This window comes from Budorcas taxicolor, chromosome 4, assembly GCF_023091745.1.
Source record: "Budorcas taxicolor isolate Tak-1 chromosome 4, Takin1.1, whole genome shotgun sequence".
Classification (NCBI taxonomy): domain Eukaryota; kingdom Metazoa; phylum Chordata; class Mammalia; order Artiodactyla; family Bovidae; genus Budorcas; species Budorcas taxicolor.
In genome coordinates this window covers 46,437,994-46,453,054 of record NC_068913.1, presented here as the reverse complement: position 1 = coordinate 46,453,054, position 15,061 = coordinate 46,437,994, and the positions used below count along the sequence as shown (strand labels likewise).

At 40.3% G+C, this 15,061-nt stretch overlaps 1 protein-coding gene across 1 annotated transcript in view; it reads left to right on the top strand.

Annotated features, from left to right (window-relative positions):
- The first annotated feature begins 55 nt into the window (after nt 1–55).
- The window catches only part of NAPEPLD (N-acyl phosphatidylethanolamine phospholipase D), a 92,894-nt gene continuing 77,888 nt past the window's right edge, over nt 56–15,061 (top strand). The window contains exon 1 of the mRNA XM_052638663.1: nt 56–134. The gene's annotated coding sequence lies outside the window, so the exon portion shown is untranslated. The remainder of the gene's footprint in view (nt 135–15,061) is intronic.

Sequence of the window (15,061 nt, the reverse complement as noted above, 5' to 3'; positions counted from 1 at the left end):
GTAAGCGGTCTTGGAATCTTTCTGGACGTGGTGCTGACTGAAGAACACGAATTAGGGAGTCTGTAGAAGCCCTTGGATCAGCGGTTACTTTAATCTCCTACGACGTGCAAGGAACAAATGTAGAAGAGTTAAAGGTAACTTGGGGCAACATATTATCCCAGTGGTGGGTGAAATTGATTGGAAAAGGGGGGATTTGATCCGTAATATGAGGAACATGATTCCTCACTGTCCTTAGAGGAAATCTCCAGTGCAAGGGACGGGCGTGGTGAGGGGAGAGAAGCAAGTATCAGTGTTGACCGCTATTCACACTTCAGCACCTTACAGTCTGGCTCATCCCATTCCACAGAAATTGTTGGTGAAGCCACTAACTGCTGAAAGATGGACATACAATCCTTGACATGGATTTCTTTCTTCATTCTGTTTAAAATTTTTGTTTATTTATTTTCCTGCATGGGGTCTTAGTTGCAGCACACGGGGTTCTTCCTTGCAAAGCGCAGACTTTTCTAGTGGTGGTGGGGCTCCAGAGCAAGAGGGCTCTTTAGTTTGGGCGCCTGTAGTTGACTCTGAACTATTCTAGCTCAGTAATTGCCCGCAGTGGGTATAGTTGCACTGTGGCATGTGGGATCTTAGTTCCCATGACCAGGGATCAAACCCATATCCCCTGTGTTGGAAGAGGATTCTTTCTGTTAAGATTTGTTTGTTTGCTTATTTGGCTGTGCTGGGTCTTCCTTGCTGTGGCAGTGGGGCTTTCTCTACTTGCAGAGAGAAGGGTGCTACTGTTCTGCTATTGCAGGGGCTTCTCACTGGAGTGGCTTCTCTTGGGCTCAGTAGTTGTGGAGCACAAGGCTTAGTTGCTCTGAGGTATGTGGGATCTTCCCTGGACCAGGGACAGAACTGTGTCCAGTGCATTGGTGGGCAGATTCTTAATCACTAGACAACCAGAGAAGCTCTGGAAGAGGAGTCTCACCCACTGGACCACCAGGGAAGTGGACTTTCCTCCTTGTATTATTTTATTTTACTTTATTTATCTATTTTGGCAGTGCTGGGTCTTGGTTGCTGTGCAGGCTTTTCTCTAGTTGCAGTGAGCAAAGGCTACTCTCTAGTTGCCACTGAGGCACCAGGAAAATCCTCCTTTAAGAGCTGCTCTTTCTTCTAGTCCCTTCTTTACCTCTTGGGCAGCTCTTTATACACATATATCTTAGTGAGACTAAAAATAGCCGGCACTGTACTAACTGTACTATTCCTGTGCTCTTTTATAGATGTAGAAACTGGGATAAATAACTTGCCTGAGTTCAGTTTAGTTCAGTTCAGACACCCAGTTGTGTCCAACTCTACAACCCCATGGACTGCAGCACACCAGGCTTCCCTGTACAACACCAACTCCTGGAGCTTACTCCAACTCATGTCCATTGAGTCCATGATGCCATCCAACCATCTCATCTTCTGTCGTCCCCGTCTCCTCCCACCCTCAATCATTCCCACCATCAGGGTCTTTTCAAATGAGTCAGTTCTTCGCATCAGGTGGCCAAAGTATTGGAGTTTCAGCTTCAGCATCAGTCCTTCCAATGAATATTCAGGACTGATTTTCTTTAGGATGGACTTGTTGGATCTCCTTGCAGTCCAAGGGACTCTCAAGATTCTCCTCCAACACCGCAGTTCAAAAGCATCAATAATTCAGCACTCAGCCTTCTTTATAGTCCAGCTCTCACATCCATACATGACTGAAGTTCAGGATACTAATAATAGGCTGTGTAGCTCCAAAGCCTTTGCTCTTAAACACCATGTCATCCTCCCCTGAAAGCCGGTGTTCCCCAGGGATTTGGACCTCGGCCTGGGCCTCTTCCACTGTACACTCTTCCTGATGGTTTCCACTTTCACTTGAGGCCTTCCCTGTTTGTCTTTCTTTTGAGACCAGGCCCTCTTAACCATTCAGTGACTGGACAACTACACTTGAATATCCCATTGGCACCTCAATATCAACTTGTCCAGAATGCGCTTCACTGGCTTGCTCCTAAGTCTATTCTTGTATAGTCAATGAAACAGCCAATGATACCTCCATTCACTAGACATCCAAACCAGAAACCTGGATTTCATCCTCAGCTCCTCCCTGTTTCTCATTCTCAATATCCAATTAATACACCCCTTTCCAGCCTTTTCAATCTACCCCAGCCCAACTGTCATCGTGTTTGGAACAAGGGATCTTTTTTGAATGCAACTTGTAGTATGATAGTCCCATTGTGAAGAACTCCCCAGTAACTTCCCTTGGTCAGGATAAAGTGAAGGCTCCTTAGTATGGAACATAGGTCCCTTCATGAGCTGACTCCTACTTATCTTTCCAGACTCATCTTTCTCTACCTCTCCCTTCTGCTATGATCCACAGGTTCAACCTGTAGGATCTATTATATAATAGACAGCCAAGTTTATTCCTTCATGTTTCTAAAACAAATGTGTGTTAACAATAAAGAAATACAAGCATGATACATATATACAAAAATATTTAGGTATAATCACAGGAAGCACCTGGGAAATTTCAGCACATCTTAATTCAAACTTAGTTTAGGATCTCAGGGAAAATGACAGAATAAAGACCTCTGAAAATTCTCTCTTCTGTTCATAAAATAAATGAGAAAACTGGTTTTAAAATTGGCCAAAATATGAGACTTCTCTGGTGGTCTAGTGAAAAATAAAAATGGCCAGAATCAACATTTTCAAAACTCTGAAAATTAAACAAAGCTTGTGGTAATCTGGGGTGCTATTTTTTTTTTATCCAGTAAAAACACCAACATCTCAGTAAGAATACTGAGCTTCATACTGTTCTAACTTAAGGGTTTAAAATTATAGTGTTTAAGTCTGTCTTTAGTCCCTTGCCCCTAACTCCATGGTACCTTTAAAAACCAGGATCCCACAACCAAGGTGAAAATCAGCAGCCTGGCAGCCACTAGAAAGGGCAAAACTGGGTTGGAATTCCTTCAAGGCCTCAAATCCAGAGGATGTAAATTATTTGACCTGTCTCACGCTCTGCCAGGGCTTCCCTGGCGACTCAGCGGTAAAGAACCTGCCTGCCAGGGCAGGAGACGCGGACTTGACCCCTGAGTCAGGAAGGCCCCTGACGAAGGAAACGGAAACTCACTCCAGTATTCTTGCCTGGAAGGTTCCATGGACAGAGGAGCATGGTGGGCTACAGTCCATGGCGCTGCAAAGAGTTGACATGACTAAGCAACTAACACTTCTACTTTTTTCACTTTTCATGCTTTTCTGGATGACCTCACTTGTAAGTTTGCCTTTATTTGACCTGACTTGAGGCCAGAAGCCTTCTTCTGAAGATGTTTGTCGAAAATATTTAGAGGCAGCTGTCTAACTTTAGGTGGCTGCTTGGAGGTAGCAGATAATGATAAGGGCAAACAATAGGCAAACCTCAGTTGTCCATATCAGGATACTTCATTTTACTGCTCTATACTTTTTTGTGTCTCTCAAATGTTGTGACTTTTAAAAATTGAAATTTCGCGGCAACCCTATTGGCACCATTTTCTCCTGGGTTTGCTCACTTTGTGTCTCTATGTCACATTTTGGTAATTCTCACAGTATTCCAAACTTTCTTCATTATTATTATATTTGTTATGATGATCTGTGATGTCAGTGATCTTGAATGTTACTAAGGCCCAGATGATGGGTAGCACTTTTTAGCAAGAGATAATTTTTAAATTAAGGTCTGTACATTGGCTTTTTAGACATAGTGCTATTGCACATTGCAGTATAGTATAAACATAACTTTTATGTAAAGTGGGAAACTGAAAAATTCATGTGACTCACTTTATTACAATATTTACTTTATTGTGGTAGTCTGGAACTGAACCTACAAGATCTCTGAGGTCTACCTATAGAGGCTTTGAAAAGCCCGGGCATATTTCTGGGAGTCTGGAAAGACATGCACATGTCTGTGGCTGTGTGCATACTCAGGGCTGTACACACACCTGGGAGAGACCTGAGAACCCACTGGCTGACCTTGAGGCTCTGTGCAAGCAGGAAGAAAAGGCTAAGGCTGAGTTGTCAACTGCCTGGCTAAGTGTTGAAGGTATACACAGAGCTTCTGACAACGACTGAGAAGTTCATTGGATCTAGGCATTCATGGAAGTATCTGTATAATTATTAGCTGACCATTAAGCTATTTGAGCAGAAACTTCAGTGGTAACACATGACTTTAAGGAATTCATTTAGAGAAGTCACTAAAACAAGCAGCGGCGACTGTATCTGGGAGAGAGTGGAATCTGACATCCAGAGCTGACACATTATATTAAGTGTCTAGTTCTCAACAAAAAAATTACAGGTCAAAGAACTAAGAAAATACAGTCATGCACAGGAGAAAAACATCAAAGTAAATGTACCTGAGGAAGCCAAGACATTGGACTTAATAAGACAAAGACCTTTTAAAATAAGATGTTTTTAAAATGTTCACAAAACTAAAGGAAACAATGTCTAAACAACTAAAGGAAGGTATGAGAATTATGTCTCATCAAATACAGAATATCAACAAAGACATAGTAATTATCATTAAATCAAAAGCCTGGAATTAAAAGATATAATAAATGAGATGGATGGGCTCAACAGCAGCTATGAACAGGTAGAAGAAAGAGCCAGAAAGTGATGACAGATCAACTGAGATTAACAGTCTGTGGGTTTAAGAGAAAAAAAAAATGAAGGAAAATGAACAGATCCTCAGATTTCTTTGAGATACCTTCATGCATTCCAACATGCACAGAATGGGAGTGCCAGACAGAAAGTACAGAGAGAAAGGGAGGGAAAGTATCTCTGAAGAAATAATGATCCAAAACACCCAAATTTGATGGAAAACACTAATCTACATGTCTAAACATCTGAACAAATTTGAAGTAGAATAAATTAAGACATCTACACTTAGACATATCATAATGATAAAACTATAGAAAGACAGAGAAAATCTTTTTTTTTTTTCAGAGAAAATCTTAAAAGCAGAACAACTAAGATATCTATTCAAATATCCAAGTCTTGGTAACAATTTTGAAATAATTCATACGTCATGTAATTCTGCCACTTAAATTATACAGTTCAGTGACTTTCAGTGTATTCACAGAGTTGGGTCACCATCACCACCAATTCCAGAACATTTTAATTACCTCAAAAAAAGAAACCCATACCCTTTGCTGTCAACCTCCACTCTTACCTTTTCCCCCAACCCTAGGTAACTACCAAAAAAAATTTACTTTGTTTCTTGACAGTTTTGCCTTTTCTAGACATTTCTAATAATGGCATAATAGAATGTATAGTCTTTCATATAACCATTGAGTATACTTGTTTCTTATAACCAATGACTATACTTCCTTCACTTTACATAGTATTTTCAGGGTTCATCCATGTTGTTGAACATGTAAGTCCTTCATTCATTTTACTGCTGAATAATATTATTTCATGGATATATGCCTGTGGGTCATTTCCACCTTTTTGTTCTTATGATTTATGCTGTCATGAACATCAGTATACAAGTGGACATCCATTTTCTTTTCTCAGGTATATATCTAGGAGTGGAATTGCTGTGTCAAATGGTAACTCTACACTTAACTTTTTGAGGAACCATCATATTGTTTTCCAAAGTGCTAAACCACTTTATATTTCCACTAGCAGCACGTAAGGGTTCTAATGTCTGCACATCCATACCACTACTTGTTATTGTCTCTTTTTAAAATTTTAGCCATCCTAGTGGAGGTGAAATGGTATCTCATTGGGATTTTGAGTTTGACTTTGATGTCTGAGGGAGTGTAGGGGAGGTGGGGAAATGACTTACAGCAGAAGTGGTCTTTGGAGAGCCTAGCAGTGTTGGAGGCACTGAACTCCTGGTGGTGGCAGTGTTAAAGGCATCCTACCTGGCCTCTGATTCCTACTCATTTTCAGACCTTGCTTCTCCAGTCTCTCTACTGAGTCTCTGAAGCACAGAAGTTTTATTTGATGAAGTCCAGTGTTTTTGTTTTTTTTCTTTAGTTGCTTGTGTTTTAGGTGTCATATTAAAAAAAAAGGCACGAAGATTATGAAGATTTACATCTGTGTTTTCCTCCAAGAGTTTTATAATTTTAGTTCTTTCATTTACATCTTTGATCCATTTTGAGTTAATTTTTATAATATCATATGAGATAGGATGTCCAGCTTTGTTCTTCTGCATGGGATGTCTAATTGTCTCAGCACTATTTGTTGGTATGGTCATAATATTTAAATGGGTTGATGTTTATCGCCAGTCCTTTTATGTGGCTTTTCTAAACTGATTAATCTTTTGACTGAATTTCATTCTCAAATAGTTGTTGCTAGTTTTATTGTTTTGAAAGTTTCTTTATGGATGTCAAATTCCTTTAAGCTTTTCATGTTTGAGAATATCTGCTTTTGTCTTTATCCTTGAACAATATTTTATCTGGGCTTGATGTTCTTGGGTCACATTTTCATTTGCTCAGAATTTCATAAACACGGCTCCATTATTTTCTTCAATATTGCTTTGGAGAAACAGAGGCTAGCCAGATTTTTTTTAACTACACTAAATATGGCTCACTTTGTCTGTTTGAAAATCTAAAAAAAAAAAAAAGGTTATTCTTGAAGTCTAATAACTTAACTATGGATACATCTTAATATTGAGTAATTTTTTTCTTTTTTTTGAGTAATTTTTGTGTTCAGTGATTTTCATCAAAATTTCAGGGAACACAATAAATTTTTTCAATCTGCAGATTCACATCTGTCTTCATTTTAGGAAAATTCTCTTTGTTTACATATTCTGACATTCCACTCAGTGAGTTCTTTATTGGGGATAACAGTTCTGTTTATGATGAATTACTTTATCTGTCTTCCATGTTTATTTATTTATTTATTTTTTAAATTGGAGGTTAATTACTTTACACTATTGTATTGGTTTTGCCATACATCAACATGAATCCACCACGGGTATACACGTGTTCCCCATCCTGAACCCCCCTCCCTCCTCCCTCCCCGTACCATCCCTCTGGGTCATCCCAGTGCACCAGCCCCAAGCATCCAGTATCATGCATCGAACCTGGACTAGCGATTTGTTTCATATATGATATTATACATGTTTCAATCTGTCTTCCATGTTTATTAGCATCTCTCCAAGTTCTTGAAGCTTTGTCATTTTCATCTCAATCTTTTGTGATTATCTCAAGCCAGAAATAGACCCACACACATCTAGCCAACCAATTTTTGGCAAATATGAGAAAGTAATTTAATGGTCAAAGGATACCCTTTCCCACAAATGGTGCTGGAGCAATTGGATATTTCTAGATACCCTCCCCACTTCCCTCAGTGAATCTCAGCCTAAATCACACACCTTATATAAAAATCAGCTAAAATTGAATCATAGACTTAAACATAAAACTATAAAACTTTTAGAAAAACACATAATATAAAATCTTTGGGATGTAGGGCTAGGTGAAGAATTTTTAGACTTGATATCAAAAGTTAATTTCCTGGGTGTGATTTGTATTACAGCTATGAACAATATTACTGTTGGACAAGATAGATAAAGGGTACATAAGATCTCTCTATATTATTTCTTACAATTGCATGTGAATCTACAATTACTTCAAAATAAAAAGTTGAATTTTAGGCGAAAAAGAAGTTACAGTTCCAAAAAAATTTTGTGTTGTGGGAGAAGAACCATGTGGGAAAAGTACTGTTTCTATCTACTGATCATCACGTATCACAGTCAAGCACTCATACACACACACACACACACACACACACACACACACATTAGTCACAGAGGTTCTTACAAATTGATATAGGAAGAGAAATTTAGAATTGTTCATCTGGGCATAACTAATAAGGTAATAAAGCAAATTGCAAATGAATTGGAGTAAAAAAGTCTTTGCATGTTTCACAAAGCTTTCCTGACCCAGCATTTTCTACAGTGGCCCTCTAATGAGGAGGGAGCTATGAGCGAACTGTGAGGCGTGGACTGTGACGATTGGAGCAGCTCCCTGCCTCTGGCTGTGGTACTGGCAGCCTTTGTGCCCAGTGTGGACTCACTGAAGTGCTTTAGCTTTATTTCCTTTTGTTTTTTTGCCTCTTCATGGAGGTTACACTGAGTGGGAAGGAGGCCCTGAGTTGAATGTATAATCACCATGGGAACAGAGGCCGCAGTCAATCCTTGGGAATGTACTCATGCCCCACCCCCACATGACTATTGTCAAAGTCCTTCTTATGCATTTTTTTCCATGCCCTGAATGTTTCTGAGTTTGAGTGTGTGAAAGTGTGTCTGTGTTTGTCATTCTTATAGATTACCTGATTTGTCCTTGAGGACAGAGGCAGAGGAAAATGTAGGGTACTTTATACAAACAATTTCAGATCCTTCAAAGTTCTGGTTTGCGTTTATTAACTAGGAATCAATTATAAACAAGTGTGGTAGAAGAAAAGTAATTGCTGAAAAATCTGAACTCCCACTTACATCCACTCAGGCCACTGTCTCTCTTCTATAGGAAATAAAGTCCAGCATTTATGATGATAGCAAAATCTGATTTTCTGTCTTCCTCACCTTCATTTTCTGCTAGTCTGCTGCTGCTACTGCTAAGTCACTTCAGTCGTGTCCCACTCTGTGTGACCCCATAGACGGCAGCCCACCAGGTTCCCCCGTCCCTGGGATTCTCCAGGCAAGAACACTGGAGTGGGTTGCCATTTCCTTCTCCAATGCATGAAAGTGAAAAGTGAAAGGGAAGTCGCTCAGTCATGTCCGACTCTTCGCGACCCCATGGACCGCAGCCTACCAGGCTCCTCTGTCCATGGGATTTTCCAGGCAAGTGTACTGGAGTGGGGTGCTATCGCGTTCTCTGTCTGCTAGTCTAGATGACTCCAAACTTCGAGGATCTTTGCATACTCTGTGGTCTTTCTAGGACTCTTAAATCATGAATTGCCTCCTCATCTTGTTCTCCGTTGATTATCCATTCAGTGCTCCTTGACTCACATTGGATTGATAGGTACTGAATGTTTCTTCCCCTGGGCTCCATTTACTCCACAAATCTTCCTAGAGACTCTGTCTTTTTTGTAGTGAAGACCTACAGTGCCTTCTAAAAAGATATTCTCCAGTAGGGTGTGTGTGTGTGTGTGTGTGCGTGTGTGTGCTCAGTCACTAAGTCACATCTTTAGGATCGACTTAAACTTATTAAATCTTCATGGGAAGCATCCAACGGGTCTGGTAGAGAAGGAATATAGAAGACAAGAGTATAGGTTCTAGTTTAATATTGGAGAAGCTTTTATAAAGATCAACACAAATACACCTATGAAATCACCTGGGTCACAGGATGCTATTCAACACATATGAGTAGAAGATTCTTACAAAAGTGAGAATTGAACCTATTTTCAACATTTTCTCTATTTTCTGGTACCTGAGAAAATAGGCAATTCAGAAACTACAGGAATGATGATCTGCCAATTAAGTAATTTAGATTTTCAGGGAGGGGCTCACCTGGTGTCTAGTGGTTGAGAATCTGCCTGCCAACACAGGGGTCAAGGGTTCAATCCCTGTTTCAGGAAGTTCCCGCATGCCACGGAGCAACTAAGCCCCCTGCGCCACAGCTACTGAGTCAGTGCTGTACATCCCATGCTCTAAATTACCGAGCCCCTGCACTGCAAGTACTGAAGCCCACTGCACTTAATAGCCCATGCTCGGCAACAAGAGAAGCTACTGCAATGAGAAGCCCACGCACCGCAACAAAGAGTAAACCCCGCCTTCTGCAATGAGAGAAAGCCAGCACATAGCAAGGAAGACGCAGCACAACCAGAAATAAATAAGTAAAACTTCAGGTTTCCAGTCAACCTGGAACAGAGAAGCTAGTCAAGTCAGTTTGGTTTTCTGTCTACCTGGATCTCTTGTATGCATCCCTCTCTTCTTAACCCTGGCTGATTTCACCAAGTTTGTATGGAGATAGCTATAGCTAGTAGTAGTACTGTTAGTCACTCTGTTGTGTCTAACTCTTTGTGATCTCATGGACTGCAGCCCACCAGGCTCCTCTGTCCGTGGAATTCTTCAGGCAAGAATACTGGAGTGGGTTGCCATGCACTTCTCCAGGGGGTCTTCCCGACCCAGTTATCAAACCTGGGTCTCCCGTTTTGCAGGTGGATTCATTACCGTCTGAGCTACCAGAGATAGCTAATCCTAAAGTATAGTTTAATATAAAGGTATTTTTTAAAATTCCTACCAAATCCATAAGCTGGCATGAAACTTTTTTCTGTTGATCTCTTTTTAGTTTCAGTGTGTGGTGGCCAGAATTCTAAGATGACCCCCAGTTGACCCATGCCCTAATATAATCCCCTCCCATTGACTCTCATTCCTGTGATTAGATTACATTATATGGCAAGCATGAAGGGATTTTTCAGAAGGAATTAAAGCTCCTAGTGAATTGAGTTTAAGTTAATCAGGTAGCCCTGGGAAGACTTCACCTAATAGGTGAGCCCTTTCACAGGGTCTGGAGGTAAGACATTCTACTGCTAGCCTTGAAGAAGTAAGAAATAAGAGTTCTGCAGCCACAAAGTGAATTCTTCCAACAACCGTGTATACTTCAAAGAGGACCCCAGGCCTCAGGTGAGACCCCAGCCCTGAACTGACACTTTGATTGTAGTTTTGTGAGACCCTGGAGCAGAGAACTCAGGTAAGCTTACTCAGGTAAGCATGCTCCGCCTCCTTTGAAACCTGTGAAATCGTAGATGGACATGGTAAGCCCCTAAATTTGTGTTGACTTGTGCCGCCATAGAAAACTAATACACAATTTAATCTCCAGAAGTTTAGTTAGCTGTTGCAGAGTGGCTATTTTGTTTCCTTGCGTCACTCCAAATCTTTGTTGTGACAGTCGCGTGACCCTTGCTTTATTGTCAGTTTCTTTCAGTATGCCCTACCAGCCACCAGGAAAAGAAAGCATCCCCAAGACCAGGCTTTAAGCTTGTGTTTTGCTGATTATAGACAAAAGAGGGGGAAATAATATAAATATGAATTCTTATTTTGATCTTGCATCAGGATATAAAACTTCCCTCATCACAGACTATTCATTACCAAATTCTGTTGGTTCTGTGATCAAAATATATCCTGAGTCCATCTTTTCCTTTCAATTCCCATTCCACTGTAGTCAAAACCACTATCCCTTGTAGCCCAGACGTCTGTAAACCAGCCTATCTGGTTTCCCAGCGTCTCCCCTTTCCTTCTCACTCATTCCTGACCAGTCCAAAGAGCTATAAAAACACTGAGGGGAGAATTATGTCTCTTCCCCACTTAAAGCATTTTAATGTTTTTTCATTGTCCTTAGAATAAAATCCAAAATGGCCTGGGCTTTCCCCAAAATAATCTAGATCCACTTTCTTCTACAGCACAGTTTTCCAGCCCTGCTGATCTTTTTGTTTTTCATCAGACACATGTTGTCTCTTGAGCCTGGGATACACGTTTTTTGGCTAACTCTCCCTCATCCTTCAAGTCTTCACTCGAAAGTCACTTCTTCAACAAAGCCTCCCCAGACACCCTGTAGCAGATGCTGCTGATGCCCCACCTCATCCGGTGTACCCAGGTAGTGGACATACATCCCTTAGCCACTGCAGGTGTGGCTGCTGCTAACTGCTCACACCTGCACCTTTCTCTAGAGCACTGCCTTTGACTGGTGAGAACTGCCTGGCTGGAAGATGCTTGGGAGGTTATTCTTCCCCAAGAAGGTGGTCTTAACCAAATGTCAATTGAAGCAGGAGTAAAGCAGCTCAGGCCTCTTGCCTCTGAGCAGGAAGGATTTGGTTCTGAACTGAAGCTTCAGAGCTCCTGGTGGGATCAGGCTGTAGCTAAAGTTCCCCTGAAACCCCATCTTTGCCCAGATTCTCCCCCTCCCCTCATTCTGCTGCTGTTACTCCCTTCCGGACTCCTGGGAGTGCTCTCTCAATGAATCACTTGCACAGGCATCCCCACTTCAGGCTCTACTTCTAGAGAACTTGCCCTAAGATGCCCACAGTAGAAGTGACATTCCTCATTTTTGTCTCATGTCCACCTTCTTTTCCTTCACTGCACTTTTCACAAATATCAATTGTATGTTTGTTTGTGGATTAATTCATTGTACCTGTTAGCCCTGACCTCTTATTAGCATCCCCTGTGGGGGATGCTAGCATGGCCTCTGTGAGAGTGAGGACCATGCGTGTTTTACCCACCTCTGTTTTACCCCAACAAGTTGCACCATGTCTAGTCCTGTGGGGGAGCTCAGAAGTTGTTGAACAGATGAATGAGTCTGTGATTTTGGTGTCTGTCTTCAAGATGAGTGTAGCTGGTAAAGGATAAAATGTATACATGGTACCTTGGACTATGGCTTGGAAGTTGTATGGGGCTCCTTTATGTGTTTCTAAGTGGAAGCACTTAGAAAACTAAACTTCACTAATTTACATTCTTTGCTCAGGAGGAGGAGGGTGGAGGAGTAGAAAATAGAATGGCAGGTGGTGGTGTTCCTTTATTCACATTAGAGAGGTGAGAAAACTGAGGTTCAAGGGGATTAGGCCACTTGCCAAGATACAAAATGAATGAAAGTCTGAACTTTGAATCTAATCTCAGGCTTTCTGACTCTAAAATCTATGCTTTCCTCCTCCAAGGGTTTCTTTCTCTCTCAACCTACTGGCTTTTTTAATTACATTTCTGGGACCAAATATAAGCAAAGGTTTAAATATGTGAACTTTGAGTTAATGTTAAAAGTGGATATAAATCTTAAAATCCTCTTAGTCTTATGAACTGCCAGTCAATCTATAATAATGTACTGAACATCTATAATATGTTAAACATTGATCTCATCATGATGAAAAAGGGAAATTAATCAGAGATGATTTTTTAAATTAAAGTACAATTGATTTACAATATTGTGCTAGTTTCAGGGATACAGAAAAGTGATTCAGTTTATATATATACATACACATATATATGTATATAATTTCAGATCCTTTTCGATTGTAGGTTATTACAAGATATTGAATATTGTTCCCTGTCCTATATAGTAAATCCTTGTTGTTTATCTATTTTATATATAGTGGTGTGTATCTGTCAATCCCATTCTAATTATCCTGTCCCCTTTCTCTTTGGGAACCATAGATTTGTTTTCTGTGTCTGTGTGTCTGTTTCTGTTTTGTATTCATTTGTATTACTTTTTAGATTCCATATATAGGTGATATCATATATTTGTCTTTCTCTGACTTTGCTTAGTATGATATTCTCCAGATCCATCCATATTGCACAAATGGCAATATTTCATTCTTTTTTATGACTGAGTAATACTATATGGTGTGTGTATATATATATATATGTATACACCACACCTTCTTTGTAAGTAGAGATGATTTTGATTTTGAATTTGCTGCTGGCCCAGTTGTTTCAAGGTCACCTGATGGAATTAAATGTACCTGTGTTTATTAAATGTACCTGTGTTTCAAGGACTGGAACAGTAGTGTAGCCTCTGTATCTCCAGTTTCATCTCCCTCAAAGCCATGCTGAACCCCAAAGTGTTTTTTAAATTGAATTATAGTTGATTTACAGTGTTGTGCCAACCTCTGCTGTACAGCAAAGTGAGTCAGTTACACACACATGCATATTCTTTTTTATAGTCTTTTCCATTGTAGTTCATACCAGGAGACTGGATATAGTTGCTTGTGCCATACAGTAAGAGTTTGTTGTTTATCCAGTCTAAATATAATAGCATCTACCTACCCCATACTCCCAGTCTATCCCTCTGCCCCTCCCTCGTCCCCCTTGGCAACCACAAGTCTGATCTCTGCGTCTGAGTCTCTTGTTCATTAGTGCCACATTTTAGATTCTATATATCTCTTTCTGACTTCACTTAGTATGATAATCTCCAGGTCCATCCGTGTTGCTGCAGATGACTTTATTTTGTTCTCTTTTATGGCTGAGTAGTATTCCATTGTGTGCAGAATACATCATTTCTATCTATCCATTTATCTATCGGTCAAGATTTAGGTAGCTTCCTTGTTTTGGCTATTATGAATAGCACTGCTATGAACATTGGGGAATATAAATATATATATATATACTCTATATTCTTTTTTTCTCCTTTCTCCCTTCCTTTTAAAAATACATATGGCAGCATATTATATACAACATTCAACTCCTGTTTTTTTAAAACAATATACCTCAGAGATCATTGTATAGAACTGCATCAAGATCTTAACTTTTTACAGTCTTTTAATAAACAACAGAATGGGAAAGACTAGAGATCTCTTCAAGAAAATTAGAGATACCAAGGGAACATTTCATGCAAAGATGGGCTCGATAAAGGACAGAAATGATATGGACCTAACAGAAGCAGAAGATATTAAGAAGAGGTAGCAAGAATACACAGAAGAACTGTACAAAAAAGATCTTCACGACCCAGATAATCATGATGATGGGATCACTAATCTAGAGCCAGACATCTTGGAATGTGAAGTCAAGTGGGCCTTGGAAAGCATCACTACAAACAAAGCTAGTGGAGGTGATGGAATTCCAATTGAGCTGTTTCAAATCCTGAAAGATGATGCTGTGAAAGTGCTGCACTCAATATGCAAGCATATCTGGAAAACTCAGCAGTGGCCCCAGGACTGGAAAAGGTCAGTTTTCATTCCAATTCCAAAGAAAGGCAATGCGAAAGAATGCTCAAACTACCAGACAATTGCACTCATCTCACACGCTACTAAAGTAATGCTCAAAATTCTCCAAGCCAGGCTTCAGCAATACGTGAACCATGAACTCCCTGATGTTCAAGCTGGTTTTAGAAAAGGCAGAGGAACCAGAGATCAAATTGCCAACATCCGCTGGATCATGGAAAAGCAAGAGAGTTCCAGAAAAACATCTATTTCTGCTTTATTGACTATGCCAAAGCCTTTGACTGTGTGGATCACAAGAAACTGTGGAAAATTCTGAATAAGATGGGAATACCAGAGCACCTGACCTGCCTCTTGAGAAACCTATATGCAGGTCAGGAAGCAACAGTTCGAACTGGACATGGAACAACAGACTGGTTCCAAATAGGAAAAGGAGTACGTCAAG